General features: G+C 46.9%; 1 long non-coding RNA gene across 1 annotated transcript in view; it reads left to right on the forward strand.

Annotated features, from left to right (window-relative positions):
* LOC144134992 (uncharacterized) overlaps window positions 1-8,947 on the forward strand; it is a 30,963-nt gene extending 22,016 nt beyond the window's left edge. Inside the window, exon 3 of the long non-coding RNA XR_013315328.1 lies at window positions 8,744-8,947. This is a non-coding gene — a long non-coding RNA (uncharacterized LOC144134992). The remainder of the gene's footprint in view (window positions 1-8,743) is intronic.
* The last annotated feature ends 7,688 nt before the right edge of the window (window positions 8,948-16,635 follow it).

The raw sequence follows: 16,635 nt of genomic DNA on the forward strand, positions 1-16,635 counted from the left end.
TTCCCTCCAAAACCAATTATTATTATTACTAGATTACCCACCCGCCGCGGTGGCTCAGTGGTTAGGGCGCTCGACTACTGATCCGGAGTTCCCGGGTTCGAACGCGACCGCGGCGGCTGTGTTTTTATGGAGGAAAAACGCTAAGGCGACCGTGTGCTGTGCGATGTCAGTGCACGTTAAGGATCCCCAGGTGGTCGAAATTATTCCGGAGCCCTCCACTACGGCACCTCTTCCTTTCTTCTTTCACTGCCTCCTTTATACCTTCCCTTACGGCGCGGTTCAGGTGTCCAATGATATATGAGACAGATACTGCGCCATTTCCTTTCCCAAAAACCAATTAAAAAAGTACTAGATTACCCGCCGCGGGGGCTCAGTGGTGAGGGCGCTCGACTACTGATCCGGAGTTCCCGGCTCGAACCCGACCGCGGTGGCTGCGTTTTTATTCAGGCAAAACGCTAAGGCGTCCGTGTGCTGTGCGATGTCAGTGCCTGTTAAAGACCCCCGAGCCCTCCACCACAGCACCTCTCTCTTCCTTTCTTTTTTCACTCCCTCCTTTATCCCTTCCCTTACGGCGCGGTTCAGGTGTCCAACGATATATGAGACAGATACTTCGCCATTTCCTTTCCCCCAAAACCAATTATTAAGCACTAGATTGTTTTATGGCGGCTTGCAGTATGCTGCAAATATGCTTAAGAGGACTGCCCATTTGTAAGGATTGAAGTATGCCTTGGGCGAAGTAAATTCATATTTACGAAAGTGCACGTTTAATAGAATGCCAGCATGCAAATGCGATTCCCCAAAGCGTGATTTCGAGCTCTAGAGTGTGCTATGGCAGCTAGAAGTGTGTTGCAAATTCGTTAGAGGACTACATGTGCGTTTGTTAGAATTTAATTATACATCGCACGAATCAATTTCATACTTGTGAAAGTACTTTTAATACATCCACAAAATGTTAAAACTGCATATATATTTTTCATGTAATTGGAACGTTCTTCCAGCACGATTTAGGTGAGGCATTAAAGCGAAAGCCTTTAACGGCTCATGCTCGCGTCCGTCTGTCCGTCCGCCCGCTACGCTCTTCAACCCGATAGGAAAAAAAATCTTCCTGCACGATAGTATTTGAACCACCATCCTTCCATTCCGCAGCCGAGCGTGCTAACGACTACGCTACTTCCTGCCAACGCATGTGCAGTTCTCCTTGTCTAGGACGGTGGAGACTGTTTGCAGGAAGGCGTCAAATCAGACGAATTCCTCCCGAACGCCCTCCGTTGTCTGCAGCATTTAAGATTCACAAAAATTGTGCACTTAATCAACACCTTAACCACACATCAGTGACACAAGCAGAAACACCGCGCTAAATGCATTCGCCTCACCGCACTTGAGGTCAACAAAGAGCCCTCCTGAATTTTTGTTTAAAATTTTAAGAATGTATTTAGAATACCGGGCATGAAATTTCAGGAGCCTATTTCCTGTATATTTTTAGTGCATTCATGAATATACAATATGTTTAAAATATGATATGAATATCCCGCCGTATATTCCAAACGTATTAATATTCGTTAAGCGATGTAGTTTTTATGCGGCAGCTATAGAGTCGAAACAAAATTCAGGAAAAAATATATGTAAATGGCGGCACCGTCACAACAAACAAATGCATGCTGCTGCAGCTATGACACCAAATATGGTGGTTGATGGATCGAATCCTGCCAAGAAATTCACGCAAACACACACAGAAAGTGCAGCAGAAGATGCGGCAAGTGTGAAATATAATGCGATGGCATTCCATTCCTAAGCTTATTTGAGCGTCCCCACAGTTTTTTGCCACATAGGGTGGCTTAGGCGACGCATCTGGTTAATTTGGGCTGGTGCTTATAATGTGTAACTTGCTTTGAGATATATGGACGACATTTTGATGGAACGTCAAAACTGAGCGGAATGAGTAATTGAGAAATTAGAATGTGTATGCTTGTAATGGAATTAAAACGGCGGTTTCAACCTTTTTGAAAGACTGCCTCTCGCATTGGGCAAGTGGATGCGTTAGCCAGATTGCGCAGGCTACGTCAGACGTCAGCATTTCTTAGTTGATTACACATGAGCGTCCTGGATTCAGATGTGTCAGTGCAGCGCTATCCTTTGATATATACCGACTTATTAACTCATAGAAATGAAAGCTGGTGTATTTATTCTGCTATTTATTTTAACATTTGCCGCAACGGTCAAGTAAGTACCAGAAATTTGACGCCTGAGAACACAAAATAAGAACTTTCGTGCAATTTTCCTGCTTAATATGAGTGAATTAAGGTTCAGGATATATAGATAATTATGTAGAGACGCTTTAGGTTACTGTTTTTACCAGGCGTGAAGTAATTTTAGAGGTTACGGAAGACAGTATTTAAATTACCGAACAGTTTTCATGAAAGGTCACCATTCGCCCACATAGTGCAAGCGTTGTTTATGTGAAATACCCGTTTTACACTTTTACATACTTCCTAAAGTACTGAGCACATAAATGCCGAGGAGGACGGGATCATGCAAGGAATGATTTCCGATTGAAAGACATTGCAGTCGTAGATATTCAGAAACTGGCAGTAGAATCTCTCTTTCATCGCCAAATTTCGAAGTCTTTCTAATAAAAAAAATTATATTGTCAATCCTCTGACGGCTATCACTTGCCTGCATGTAAAACCGGAGAAATACTTTTAGGCACTCCGCAACAGTCGGGAATGAGAAATGCACACTGTCGGAGCATTTGCCAATTACAATTTGTAAAACAGTTTAGCATGCGGCCTGTTCTTCGCTTTTTTACGTGCTTGTCTCGTATCGTGCTCCTCTGTGTTGCTAGCATGGTCTGGCATGAATTTCCTGGTTTCTCCTGCTAAATTTTCTAAATGCAGTTATGAAAGATGGAGAAACATAGCGCACTTTTAAAAGGTTGTAGAATATGTCTTCGGCTTCAAATATTTTAGTCAAAAGAACGTTTGGGCTTTTGAATATTTCACACTCTCCCGACCGTTCGGTACACTAATGATGGACTTCGGGTATTTTTTATTGCAGAGCAGGAAATGTGCCATCTGCTTTTGCAGCGCACCGTAAGTGCGCTAGGCGGGTAAGTGTGCGATATGAAAATTTATGCTATATGCAAGCGTTCAGCCTAAGCACAGAATATAAACTCGACCACGGAATAGATGATTTGATACAGCTACCGCTCGTATGCACGTGTTACTTGGCTCCAATTTTGTATGGACATACTGCCTCGACCCCACCTTCAGAAGTGTGACGCCGCCGGAAAAAAATTAAAAAGAAGCGTTTCTCTCGCCCAGTCAACCCTGAAGAAGGTGCCTAGTCGGCGCCTAAACGCCCGGTGTGATAAACCTTTCGACGGAATGTTTTTTTTTTGCTCTCTAGATCGCCTCCCGATCAGGCATATATTTCTGCCGAGGTGATCACATTCCAACGCAGATTATTATAAGCAGCATGGCGGTCTCTCCGATTGAGGAATACGGTATTAAAGGGCCGTCTGATCACTGGCACGAGCGGTTTTCTTTTATTTCGTTTTGTATGAATCACCCAGGACTGGACGCTCACGCCTTCACCTTCCCTACTGGCGTTGATATAGAGTGTGTATAAGAGCGCGAAAGGGAAGACTTTGCGGTTTTCTCAACACAGTGGCAACTTATCACGCATAAAAAGTGCTGGTGGTGTCCCCAGAGAGTGAGGTATCAGTATAGAGTAGTGCCATTCATATTTTCTCTAAGGGTCGGTTTAAAATCAGAGGAGGTTGTAGATTGGGCGTGTGCTTGACGCTGGGGGGTGGGGTAATCGTCGACTTTACGCGCCGGGTAGGGTCACATTGACCTTAGATTTGTCGCCGGAATGAAAACTGTTTGATAAGAAAGCTTGAAGGAAGTACCTAAAGTGTGTAAAGTTTGTTCCATTTTCGTGCAGTTGCTGATCGACAGGTGGATCAATGCAGCCGTCAGCGCATTAATTTGAGGGCGCTAGCGTTCAGACGAACTTGCGTGTCATACACACTGGTTCAATCCTACGGGCCGAACATGGGGCCAGGCTGTGCCTTAATTGCACATTCCCAGAAAAGAGGAATATCCGTGAAGCACCGCAAGCCAAAATAAATGCGGCTTAAAAGCTTGGATAGTTTGCACGGAGAGTGTAGCCGGCATTTGTGTGTCACACGTTTTATCCATGAAATAGTGTCACCTTTTCACGCACTTGAGAAAAACTGAGGACTAGATTTAGCGCGTTCAGTACCTGCAATGCATTCCGTGCTGCTGGCGAGTGAAACCTAGCCAGCATCACACGCATGGCGTTCACAAGGGACCTCAAGATGGCGATCACCTGCACCTCCTCATCTACGGCTTGATCTCTGCCTTGGGCTCGGTCAGCTGTAGGCCTAGGAGAGTGAAGACGTGGCGTCTGCTCAGACACCGAGGTCGTGCGTGGCTGCGGCAGCGGTGGTCAAGTCACCTCTACAGCACTTGTCTCTGGTTCACCAGTCACCGGGCTTACATTACTCTGTGGAGGGGGAGGACAAGTAGCAGTAGCGATGGGGGCTTACCTGCCGCTGTCAGCCGCTTTTCTAGTAAAAAATCAGCGACGAGAACGACGCCGACGGACCGTAGCTGCGGCATCTTTGTGAGTTGAATGGTCTCGCACCATTTGCTTCAACACCGCCCGTACTTTCTTCAGGCGGGGACAGACTTTCGAAGAAGCGTCATGAGGGCCACGGCAGTTGGCGCACATCAACACATTAGCACGACAAATCTCACCGCTGTGTGACTCAGAGCAGCGCGGAGTCGCTTGGTGTTATTACAAACACCACTGACATGCCCAATGTTCATGCACTTCCGACACTGAAGCAGCTTCGGGACGAATGGGCGAACTGCACGTGGAAAGTGGCCAAACTTCACATGCGATGAAATACATTCGCCCTTAAAGGTGAGCTTGACGCACCTTGACTCACCGAGGCGCTGAACCTTACCTATTTTGATGCTGTTCGTCGCTGGTTTAATTAGAATTGGCAGATATGAGTCAGAGATGGTCACGTAGAAGCCGTAAATAACGCCAGCGGTTGCATCTGTTTTCGAGAACAAGAGAGCGGACGGGGATGTCTCCGATCTTCGTGATGGTGACTACACTCTTCAAGGCGCTCCGCTCCGTTACATCGATGGCAAGGAGGCTCCTTCAAGTGTTGAGCCTGACGTACGTGATCACTTCCGGGACTCGAGCCTCGAAGAACACCGATGTAGCTTGCCTGTTCAGCAGGTTGAGGTTGTCGGTGGGCGTTTCAGGCGCAAATAGGACTGTATGTGACGATGCAGCACGCGTCGTGATGACGGTAGATCTACTTGATGAGGAGGAGTCCTCATTCTTACGCTGTCTCCTCTTGGCCTTCTTGCTCATCACTGGGACGAACCCGTCGTCCGCCGAGGAGTCCTCGCTTGTGGCTGAGTGCAGCTCGGTGGCCTGGCTGCTTAACTCGCTCGATTGGTAGAAGCGCTTGCTCTGGGCGGCAGCCGCGGAGAAACCCAGTTCTAGAGGAGTCCTAATGTCCTCCACTTCCATCGCCGTCACGAAGAGGGAGCAGTGCCTCCCTGATTGTGCGAAAAAACGAAAGAAGTTCAGAGGCAAAGAGACAGCGTTCAGGTCTGGAACGGTTTCCACGGAGAGAAAGAGAATAAAGAGCGAAAGAAAGAGGGGAAGGCTTCGGAGTAATTTCGCCCACCTGGGGATCTTTATCGTGCACTGGCATCGCACAGCACAAGTGCGCCTTTTGCGTTTCGATAATTGCGAAACGCAAAATGCGCCCGTGTTCAGTGCGGTTTCAGTGCACGTCATCATCATTATCAGCAGCCTGACTACGCCCACGACAGGCAAAGGCTTCTCTCATGTCTTTCCAGTTAACGCTGTCCTCTTTAATATTAATCTATTCTACCCGCATATCCGCCGCACCTTGCTACGCTCTCAATCTCTAGGCATGCACTCCGTTTCCATTAATGACCAGTGGTTATCCTGCCTTCGCAGTACATGCCCTGCCCAAGCCCATTCCTTCCTCTTGCTTTCGACTAGGATGTCATTAACCCACGTTTGTTGCCTCACCCACTATACCCTCATCCGGTCTCTTAATGTTACACCTGTCATTTTCTTTCGACAGCTGGCTGCGTTGTCCTTAATTTAAACTGAACCCCTCTCGTTAGCGTCCGCGTCTCTGCTCCGTAGCTGAAGGCTGGTAAGATATAACTCCTGCACCATTACTTCTTCCGCACCAGCAGGTTGTGTTTGTAGCCGGTTGTCACCTCTTCGCGCAGTTTAAGGCGTGAACTCCAAGGCACCCTTAAAGCGTGTAGGCGTAGTGGTCTCAATCTCAAAGGAGGTACCCTCGACTCAGCGTGGTAAACTCAGCTGGAGACGAGCAACCAAGTGAGAAGGCGGGTGGTCGTTTGGTGGCCAGCTTTCGCCGGTTGCCAGCCAGAGAATGGGTCGGAGCTAAAGGTTCACAAACAAAACAAAGTTTAAACAGCAAAGCGTCGATACAAAGGATTTCACAACTTCCCCTACATGCACATACAAAGTTATTTACAACACAATGCAACGCGTGCAAAGTAACAATCGAGAGAGATTACACTACAACGAAATCTTTGCACCTAAAGTGCACTAATGCTGAGGAAGACAAACAAACTAAACAAAAATTGTTCACCGGGCACTGCGACAGTCCGACGGCCTGAGGAGCACGACGGAGCCGCCCCAAAGGCTGGCGCATGCTGCCTCGCTGGTCCGTGGCTGGGCTAGTGCTGTTCTCTCGGGAGTCGAGGGGGCGCGCTTTGCTCGGCCTGATAGACAGGGGTCAAAGCCCCTCAGTTATAGGCGTGGTCAGCGTCTGTCTGCTCTTCGCGCCAAGGCAGGCGCGGCACATACACGCAGTATCAACTGCACAATTTCCTCCTTGCGCTGGTCACGCGACCCCACTATTTAAGCGCAAAAACCGGTTTCCAGAAGTTTCGAGTGCCTTCTCGTCTTGCACCGTCGTCGACGGGAGAGAAAAAGGAAGAGGTCATCACTTAGGGCCCGTTCACACTAGTTCAAAAATCCGGCGAGCGAAGCGGATTCGGCCGCTTTTGACGCCAAGCGAGGCGGAAAGCGGCGCGGCGAGGGCGATCGGGCTGGACCCAAATTTTTCGCGTTCGCCGCCGCGGCGAAAAACATGGCGGCGCCCTTCGACGCAGGACCCCTCCCTCGGAATGAATTCGTCGTTGTTGCGGCCTCGTTCAGCGCATTCACTGGTCATGAATCGGACACCGGTACATCGCTTCGCCTCACCTCACCTATAAGCAAATGTATAAGTGATAAATTTGCTTTACTTTTTATTTTGTGTGACGATTCTGCCGCTACTAGGCCTAAGAGGAGCGCCGGTTTTGTTGACAGTACTAGTTCCCGTCCTGACAAGCAGATGGCGGCACTACGCTGGGCGTTTCATTGCGAGTCTGTTTTCATACGCTAACTAAAAATGGGAATGTGCCCGCGTTTACGTACGCAAGCGTGCATACGGTTATGGTACAGAGACAGCATCGATTTATGCTCTTTTCTAACCATATCTGTGTACGCCGCGAGCGGTGACGTGGAGGCCGGGAAGTGTGTGGAAAAGCGAGAAACAGCAGCGGCGTGGCGGTTCCGCCTCGCCCGGGCGTCAAAAGATGAGAAGAGGTCCTAGTTTTCCCGGCGAGCGACGGATTTTTGGACAAGTGTGAATGCGCCCTTAGTCCGGTCAAGGCTACGCCCGCTCTGTCGACAATGAGTAGAAATCACTCAGGCATTCTCGAAAAATGGAAGGCTCGCGCGTCCATGCTACCATTGGCGCCGCGCCGGCGAGCAGAGTGACGAGGGCATCAGCACACGCAAGTTTACGCGCTCTCCGGGGTTGCTTCTCCGCTGTTTTAGTTTTATTTACAGTGCGCGCAGGCTCGATTGCTTCCGCGCGGAGCCGTTTTTTTTCGAATATGCGCCGAATTTTGCGACACCGGTTCTCAAATAAGGCGAAAGCGTTCGGACAGTATATTTGGCAGCCCGTAAATAATTCTGACGAGTTATTAATGCGAAAAGACTACATGGTGATGTCGCGTCAGAATAAAGTGTCCACAAATTTTGTTCGCACGATTCTGTCGTTCTGTGAAGATTAATGTGCAAAAGTTTATTTGTGTTAGGTAGTGCGTGCGTAATCTTGAAATGGGAAAGGTTTGGTCAATGAATTGTAATTAGTTAATATATTAAATTGAATGAATGAAAAGAAATGCTGTGTTTCAAGCAAGATTTGTGTGACTGATTCAAAGGAAAACGATGCAAAAGGGTGAGAAGGCTTACTTAGTATAAATTAAGAAGGGATAGAACAAATGAAATGTAAAATTAAAAATGTAGCATTAAAAGCTAACAAAATTTCAAATAATAAAAAGTAAAAAATTAAAGCATTAAAAATGGATGCAGAAATCAAAGGGAAAGCTTTTGCATTTCCACTCTTAAACTGACAAGAGCAATTCTGCAATTTTTTCGGAGGGGGGGGGGGGGAGGCTGAAGCTAGCAAGTAACTACAACAAAAATTTAGTGTGATCATGTAACTCAATGATTGCAACGTGAACCCAAGAATTATCCTACACGAAGCAAATGGCGCTTGGTTACTACACCCTCGGAGCAATTCATCGCAAGAGGTAAGTGCATTGGTTTATTTTTTCCTACGCAGTGCTCTCTCGTCGGCCCCGTAGACGAATGCCCACGCGGATGCAGCTGCCATGGCAACGCATATAATCGTGTTCATGGGGTGTGCTTAAAAATCGGAGTCTCAGCGCCCCCTGGGTGGTACCCTGGCAAATTTCGAGGTTTAATACGGGTATAAGTTACTTCCTGGTCTTTTTGTGCAGGACAATAAAGAGGGTTTGTGAACGCATCAGAGGTGTATCCTTTGTCGCTAAAAAGTACATAATGACAAAGAGCGAATAACGAAACAATGGAAGGGGAAATGGGGGGTTCATTATGACGCTGTATGACGGAAGCCAACAGTCACCGAAGCCAAGTAACAGATATACCTATACGCATACCAGGCGCCACAGCTAAATTAACCAAGCTTTTAAAAAACAGGGAATGTCCAAGTCGCATGGCCTAGCCTCTATAATTTTTGCGTTCTTGAATGTTAAATGATTAGTTAAGCCTAATTAGCTCACGAGGTTTGAGTAGAGAACTTGTCGATGGCCTTGAAAACCAGCTGACTGAAACGTTTGCACCAAGGTGCCGTTCACGTAAAGCAGTTTTTTACCTGCCTTAAGCCACAATAAAAAAAAAGCTTACACGTGACAACGGTGCCACTTCAACATCCCGGCACGCGTCTCTGGGAATAAATCTGCATTTTTCTGGAGTGCCGTCCGCAGTGAACCTTTGCGGGCACACTGGGGCTGAGATGTGAAAGAGTAGCTGGTCACATCATAGCTTTCTTGCAAGGCCAATAAATAAATCTACGGAAACCGTACCTTGCCGAAAACAGCGCTGCCAGCTGTTTTTCCAGACAATGTACAACTTCTGTACTGAAACTTTGTTGCTAAAATGAGTAATTACAACTTTGCTTATTAGGCTTAACAAAATAATGAACTTGAAGAACGAAGGAACAATTCTGCATACTTGCCACACGACTTGAACAGTCCTCAGTTGGTTTCACGGGGCAAGGACGCCTTTTTATGAAAGCTTGGTTATGGTTAGTTGGGACACCTGTATATAAATACACTGGCACGTGCGTATAGCACCGCACGGGCTACGCGCTTAGTAGAAACGATGACAAAGCGGCGGCTGGCTCGTGAGGAGAGCTGGGGCAAGGCCTGGCTCTGGGATTAAAACGGCCGACTTCATTCTTGGGTTCCCCCCTACGTCTACCTGCACGGCTCTCCTCCGGTCGTGACACTGGTGGAGGCATCACCGAACATTTTCCCCCGATGCGTCTCTTGAATTAACCCGACACCTAACCCCGAATCGCTGGCAAGATTCTGCCGCCGCACCGCTCGAGTCGCTTCCAATGGACATCGGCATGTCGCTCTGAAGGGCGGATCTCTTTGTAGACACGCAGAAGGTCGACACCGGTGCGGATCACTCTACCCTTAGCGCACGACGACGCTGAAAAAAGAGACGACGCCGTGGGTAAGGCCAGACATACGTACTTGTATGTTGTCTGAACGCTCGCTGTGTGTACGGCCCGATTTACGGTGCGAGGCTGCACATTCGTCGCCACTTTTCTCGTTCTGCGCGATTGCTCTCCGACATGTCATCCTTGGCATCGACTTTCTTCGGGAGCCACTATACAACTCCCGAATCGCTTGGTGACGCTTTCCGCCATACTGGCCACTGAGAAGCCCGTGCACAAGGGTTTCCGATCCGCACTGCGCGTCGCCGATGATAACATCACGGTGCCACCACGCGCCAGCATCCTCGCTAGAGTTACCGGCGACGAGCCACATCGGTGACTCCGGGTTGTCGAGCCTAATTATGCATCCCTCGTAATCACTATGAGGATTTCTGTGGCACGGAGTATTGGCTTCCTCCATGACGGTTGTGTAGAGGTACTTGTTGCGAATTTTTCAATGAGCATCGCCATTTGTTCCGCGGCACAGCCGACGTCGACCATGTTCAACAAGTGGCCGAATGTTTGTTTTGCATGCTAGGAAACTCCGCGTAATGTTGAATCACAAGCGCTCAACTTCGCCGACATAAATCCAGGCCCTCCATCCGCTGAAAAGAGGAAACTGCAGGACCTCAAGCGTGAGTTTGGCGCGTTTTTCACGTCGTCGTCTAAAATTATCACCGCTTTATCAGGCATGAAGGCATTCGGCCAATCCATCAGCAGCCCTATCATGTGTCCCCACGAAGGATAGATGCTTCCCAAGGCAGGTCAGCGAGATGCTCGCAGAAATCGTCACGCAACCGTCAAGCCGTCCGTGGTCGCCTGCTGTCGTCCTCTGCGAAGAAGAAAATGGTACACTGCACTTGTGCGTCGACTACAGGAAGCTTAACACGGTGACCACGAAAGGCGTATATCCGCTGCCGCATATCGACGTCTCCCTCGACCGACTTGTACGAGCCAAGTACTTCTCATCGGTCGGCCTCAGGATTGGTTATTGGCAAATAGAAATTGATGAGAGGGACCATCAGAAAACCGCCTTCATCACACCGGACGGGCTGTAACGAATTCCGCATCTTCACTTCAGGGCTCTCCTGCGCTGCTGCAACATTCCGAAGAATGATGGACACCGTGCTCACAGGCATGAATTGGAAAAAATGAGTTGCTTATCAGGACGACGTGATAATTTTTTTCCGTAACGTTTACTGAACATCTGCACCTCCTCAGAACTGTCCTCGAAGCCGTTCTACCTGCCAACCTCTCCCTCAAACTAACTGCTCTGTACATAAGTTTAGGAGTCTGCTTTTGGATGGTTCAAACAATGCTGTTTTATTTCAATAGCACACTATGTAGGGAATTTACAAATTTCGCCACATCTCCGCTATAGCAATGCAAGAACAATGTTGTCGCATCTTTCCATGCACCCTCAGTTTCTCGTACGTAATGAATAGAACGCATTCAGTGAATCTATGGTCGATGTGATATAATTATTTTTGAGCGATTTCATTAGATTCTCCGCACCGGCCCGTCTGTCTGACCGATTCCAGCGGCCAGACAAAAGGAACCATTATTAAATTGGATTAGAATAATGCCATTTAACATCCCCTTTATACCTGTGAATAGAAGAGCACTATGTAAGCCTAAAAACGTGCAGTAATAAGCCTTGCAATACTTGAAGAGTATTCCTGTAATGTGCGCATCGCGATGCTTTCTTAAAGGAGTAGAGACGCCTAATTTTGGTGGCACGTTTTCTTCTCTACAATGATGAGGAAGACATTACTACGCATGAATCACCATGTGGTATTCACCTACGACGGCCAAATAAATTAGAATCCTATTTTTTCTGTACTGCTGTTTCGGTTTCAACTATCAAACGATGGCTGTGACGTCAGCGAGTGGTTTTATGTCACGTGAGGCGCGAAAAAACGCAGATATAATCACTGCTTCATTTTTTTATTTGAGCACAGTTCTGATAGCAGCCTTAATGAAGAGTCAGAATGACAACGAATGTGGAAGCAGCGATTATATTGCAGTTTCTGCTTGCCTCACGTTGCTTAAAACCACTCTGACGTCACAGTCCTCATTCGGCTGTTGAAACCGAAACCGAAACAGAACGAGAAATAAATTCGATTATACATTATTTAGCGCTCGCAGGAGAATACCAGGTTGGTAATCCATGTATAATAACGCCTTAGACATCATTACAAAAAAAGGAACACACAAAAATTAGGTGTGTATATTCCTTCAACCGTGCCTGGAATTAGCCAAATAATCTTTTCAGAAATAAAGGCATAGCGCCTGAAAAGAATTGTGCCCTCATGGATATGCAAATGTTCCTGTGCAGCGCAGAAAACTCCAAATCCGATTCTCTCTCTGTATTTATGCCCCGAAAAACTTCCGTACCGAAACAAATCTCCGGTACTATCTCGTTAGCTTGCAATCAACCGTGTAACGGCACTCGTAAGGCATATGTTTACAAAAAATTGGCGAGGTTTAACTCTTAAAACCTAGTTATACAGGGAGAAAGCTCTGTCCTGTTACTTCACAAGTCATGCTTCTCGTTGCTCCTCACTTCCCGACTGAAACACAGCTCCGGTTCTATCTCGTTAGCTTGCAGTCAACCGTGTAACGGCACTCGTAATATATATGTTTACAAATATTTGGCGAGGTATAACTCTTAAAACCTAGTTATACGGGGAGAAAGCTCTGTCCTGTTCCTTCACAAGTCAAGCTTCCCGTTGCTCCTCACTTCCCGACTGAAACACAGCTCCGGTTCTATCTCGTTAGCTTGCAGTCAACCGTGTAACGGCACTCATAAGGCATATGTTTACAAAAATTTGGTGATGTTTAACTCTTAAAACCTAGTTATACAGGATGAAAGCTCTGTCCTGTTGCTTCACAAGTCAAGCTTCTCGTTGCTCCTCACTTCCCGACTGAAACAGAGCTCCGGAAATATCTCGTTAGCTTGCAATCAACCGTGTAACGGCACTCGTAAGATATATGTTTGAAAAATTTGGCGAGGTTTAACTCTTAAAACCTAGTTATACAGGGAGAAAGCTCTGTCCTGTTGCTTCACAAGCCAAGCTTCTCGTTGCACCTCACTTCCCGACTGAAACACAGCTCCGGTTCTATCTCGTTAGCTTGCAGTCAACCGTGTAACGGCACTCATAAGGCATATGTTTACAAAATTTTGGCGATGTTTAACTCTTAAAACCTAGTTATACAGGGAGAAAGCTCTGTCCTGTTGCTTCACAAGTCAAGCTTCTCGTTGCTCCTCACTTCCCGACTGAAACACAGCTCCGGTTCTATCTCGTTAGCTTGCAATCAACCGTGTAACGGCACTCGTAAGATATAGGTTTGCAAAAATATGGCGAGGTTCAACTCTTAAAACCTAGTTATACTGGGAGAAAGCTCTGTCCTGTTGCTTCACAAGTCAAGCTTCTCGTTGCTCCTCACTTCCCGACTGAAACGCAGCGGCGGTTCTATCTCGTTAGCTTGCAGTCAACCGTGTAACGGCACTCATAAGGCATATGTTTACAAAATTTTGGCGATGTTTAACTTTTAAAACCTAGTTATACAGGGAGAAAGCTCTGTCCTGTTGCTTCACAAGCCAAGCTTCTCGTTGCTCCTCACTTCCCGACTGAAACGCAGCGGCGGTTCTATCTCGTTAGCTTGCAATCAACCGTGTAACGGCACTCATAAGGCATATGTGTACAAATATTTGGCGAGGTTTAACTCTTAAAACCTAGTTATACAGGGAGAAAGCTCTGTCCTGTTGCTTCACAAGTCAAGCTTCTCGTTGCTCCTCACTTCCCGACTGAAACACAGCTGCGGTTCTATCTCGTTAGCTTGCAATCAACCGTGTAACGGCACTCGTAAGATATAGGTTTACAAAAATTTGGCAAGGTTTAACTCTTAAAACCTAGTTATACAGGAAGAAAGCTCTGTCCTGTTGCTTCACAAGTCAAGCTTCTCGTTGCTGCTCACTTCCCGCTTGAAACACAGCTGCGGTTCTATCTCGTTAGCTTGCAATCAACCGTGTAACGGCACTCGTAAGATATATGTTTACAAAAATTTGGCAAGGTTTAACTCTTAAAACCTAGTTATACAGGGAGAAAGCTCTGTCCTGTTGCTTCACAAGTCAAGCTTCTCGTTGCTCCTCACTTCCCGACTGAAACACAGCTGCGGTTCTATCTCGTTAGCTTGCAATCAACCGTGTAACGGCACTCGTAAGATATATGTTTACAAAAATTTGGCGAGGTTTAACTCTTAAAACCTAGTTATACAGGGAGAAAGCTCTGTCCTGTTGCTTCACAAGTCAAGCTTCTCGTTGCTCCTCACTTCCCGACTGAAACACAGCTGCGGTTCTATCTCGTTAGCTTGCAATCAACCGTGCAACGGCACTCGTAAGATATATGTTTACAAAAATTTGGCGAGGTTTAACTCTTAAAACCTAGTTATACAGGGAGAAAGCTCTGTCCTGTTGCTTCACAAGTCAAGCTTCTCGTTGCTCCTCACTTCCCGACTGAAACGCAGCTGCGGTTCTATCTCGTTAGCTTGCAATCAACCGTGTAACGGCACTCGTAAGATATATTTTTACAAAAATTTGGCGAGGTTTAACTCTTAAAACCCAGTTATACAGGAAGAAAGCTCTGCCCTGTTGCTTCACAAGTCAAGCTTCTCGTTGCTCCTCACTTCCCGACTGAAACGCAGCTGCGGTTCTATCTCGTTAGCTTGCAATCAACCGTGTAACGGCACTCATAAGGCATATGTTTACAAAAATTTGGCGAGGTTTAACTCTTAAAACCTAGTTATACAGGGAGAAAGCTCTGTTATGTTGCTTCGCAAGTCTAGCTACTCGTTGCTCCTCACTTCCCGACTGAAACACAGCTGCGGTTCTATCTCGTTAGCTTGCAATCAACCGTGTAACGGCACTCGTAAGATATATGTTTACAAAAATTTGGCGAGGTTTAACTCTTAAAACCTAGTTATACAGGGAGAAAGCTCTGTCCTGTTGCTTCACAAGTCAAGCTTCTCGTTGCTCCTCACTTCCCGACTGAAACACAGCTGCGGTTCTATCTCGTTAGCTTGCAATCAAGTGTGTAACGGCACTCGTAAGATATATGTTTACAAAAATTTGGCGAGGTTTAGCTCTTAAAACCTAGTTATACAGGGAGAAAGCTCTGTCCAGTTGCTTCACAAGTCAAGCTTCTCGTTGCTCCTCACTTCCCGACTGAAACGCAGCTGCGGTTCTATCTCGTTAGCTTGCAATCAACCGTGTAACGGCACTCGTAAGATATATGTTTACAGAAATTTGGCAAAGTTTAACTTTTAAAACCTAGTTATACAGGGAGAAAGCTCTGTTCTGTTGCTTCACAAGTCAAGCTTCTCGTTGCTCCTCACTTCCCGACTGAAACGCAGCTGCGGTTCTATCTCGTTAGCTTGCAATCAACCGTGTAAGGGCACTCGTAAGATATATGTTTACAAAAATTTGGCGAGGTTTAACTCTTAAAACCTAGTTATACAGGGAGAAAGCTCTGTCCTGTTGCTTCACAAGTCAAGCTTCTCGTTGCTCCTCACTTCCCGACTGAAACACAGCTGCGGTTCTATCTCGTTAGCTTGCAATCAACCGTGTAACGGCACTCGTAAGATATATGTTTACAAAATTTGGCGAGGTTTAACTCTTAAAACCTAGTTATACAGGGAGAAAGCTCTGTCCTGTTGCTTCACAAGTCAAGCTTCTCGTTGCTCCTCACTTCCCGACTGAAACACAGCTGCGGTTCTATCTCGTTAGCTTGCAATCAACCGTGTAACGGCACTCGTAAGATATATGTTTACAAAAATTTGGCGAGGTTTAACTCTTAAAACCTAGTTATACAGAGAGAAATCTCTGTCCTGTTGCTTCACAAGTCAAGCTTCTCGTTGCTCCTCACTTCCCGACTGAAACACAGCTGCGGTTCTATCTCGTTAGCTTGCAATAAACCGTGTAACGGCACTCATAAGGCATATGTGTACAAATATTTGGCGAGGTTTAACTCTTAAAACCTAGTTATACAGGGAGAGAGCTCTGTTATGTTGCTTCGCAAGTCTAGCTTCTCGTTGCTCCTCGGTTTCAGCGGCTAGTTTAGCAGGCGTCCTCTGCAGTACGCCTCCTCGGCGAGCTGCATCGACTGGATCATCGGGCGGGGCTTGACGGCGACGCCGAAGGGTTAACGTACTCAGCCTGGCGCGCCCCTCATCCATGACGAAACTACAGTGAACTAGAACATTATAGTTCACTATAGGGAAACTGAAGGGGACACTGCCAGCATAGCTGCTGTTACGCCCCCTGCTTGTCTCATGGTATCACAACGGCGAAGGTGGATAGCGCGCGCAGGTGCGCCTCTACTTGGTTGGTTGGTTTTTGGGAAAAAGAAATGGCGCAGTATCTGTCTCACGCCGCGGCGGACACGTCAACTGCACCATAAAGAAAGAGA

This window comes from Amblyomma americanum, chromosome 5 (genome assembly GCF_052857255.1).
Source record: "Amblyomma americanum isolate KBUSLIRL-KWMA chromosome 5, ASM5285725v1, whole genome shotgun sequence".
NCBI classification, from domain to species: Eukaryota; Metazoa; Arthropoda; class Arachnida; order Ixodida; family Ixodidae; genus Amblyomma; species Amblyomma americanum.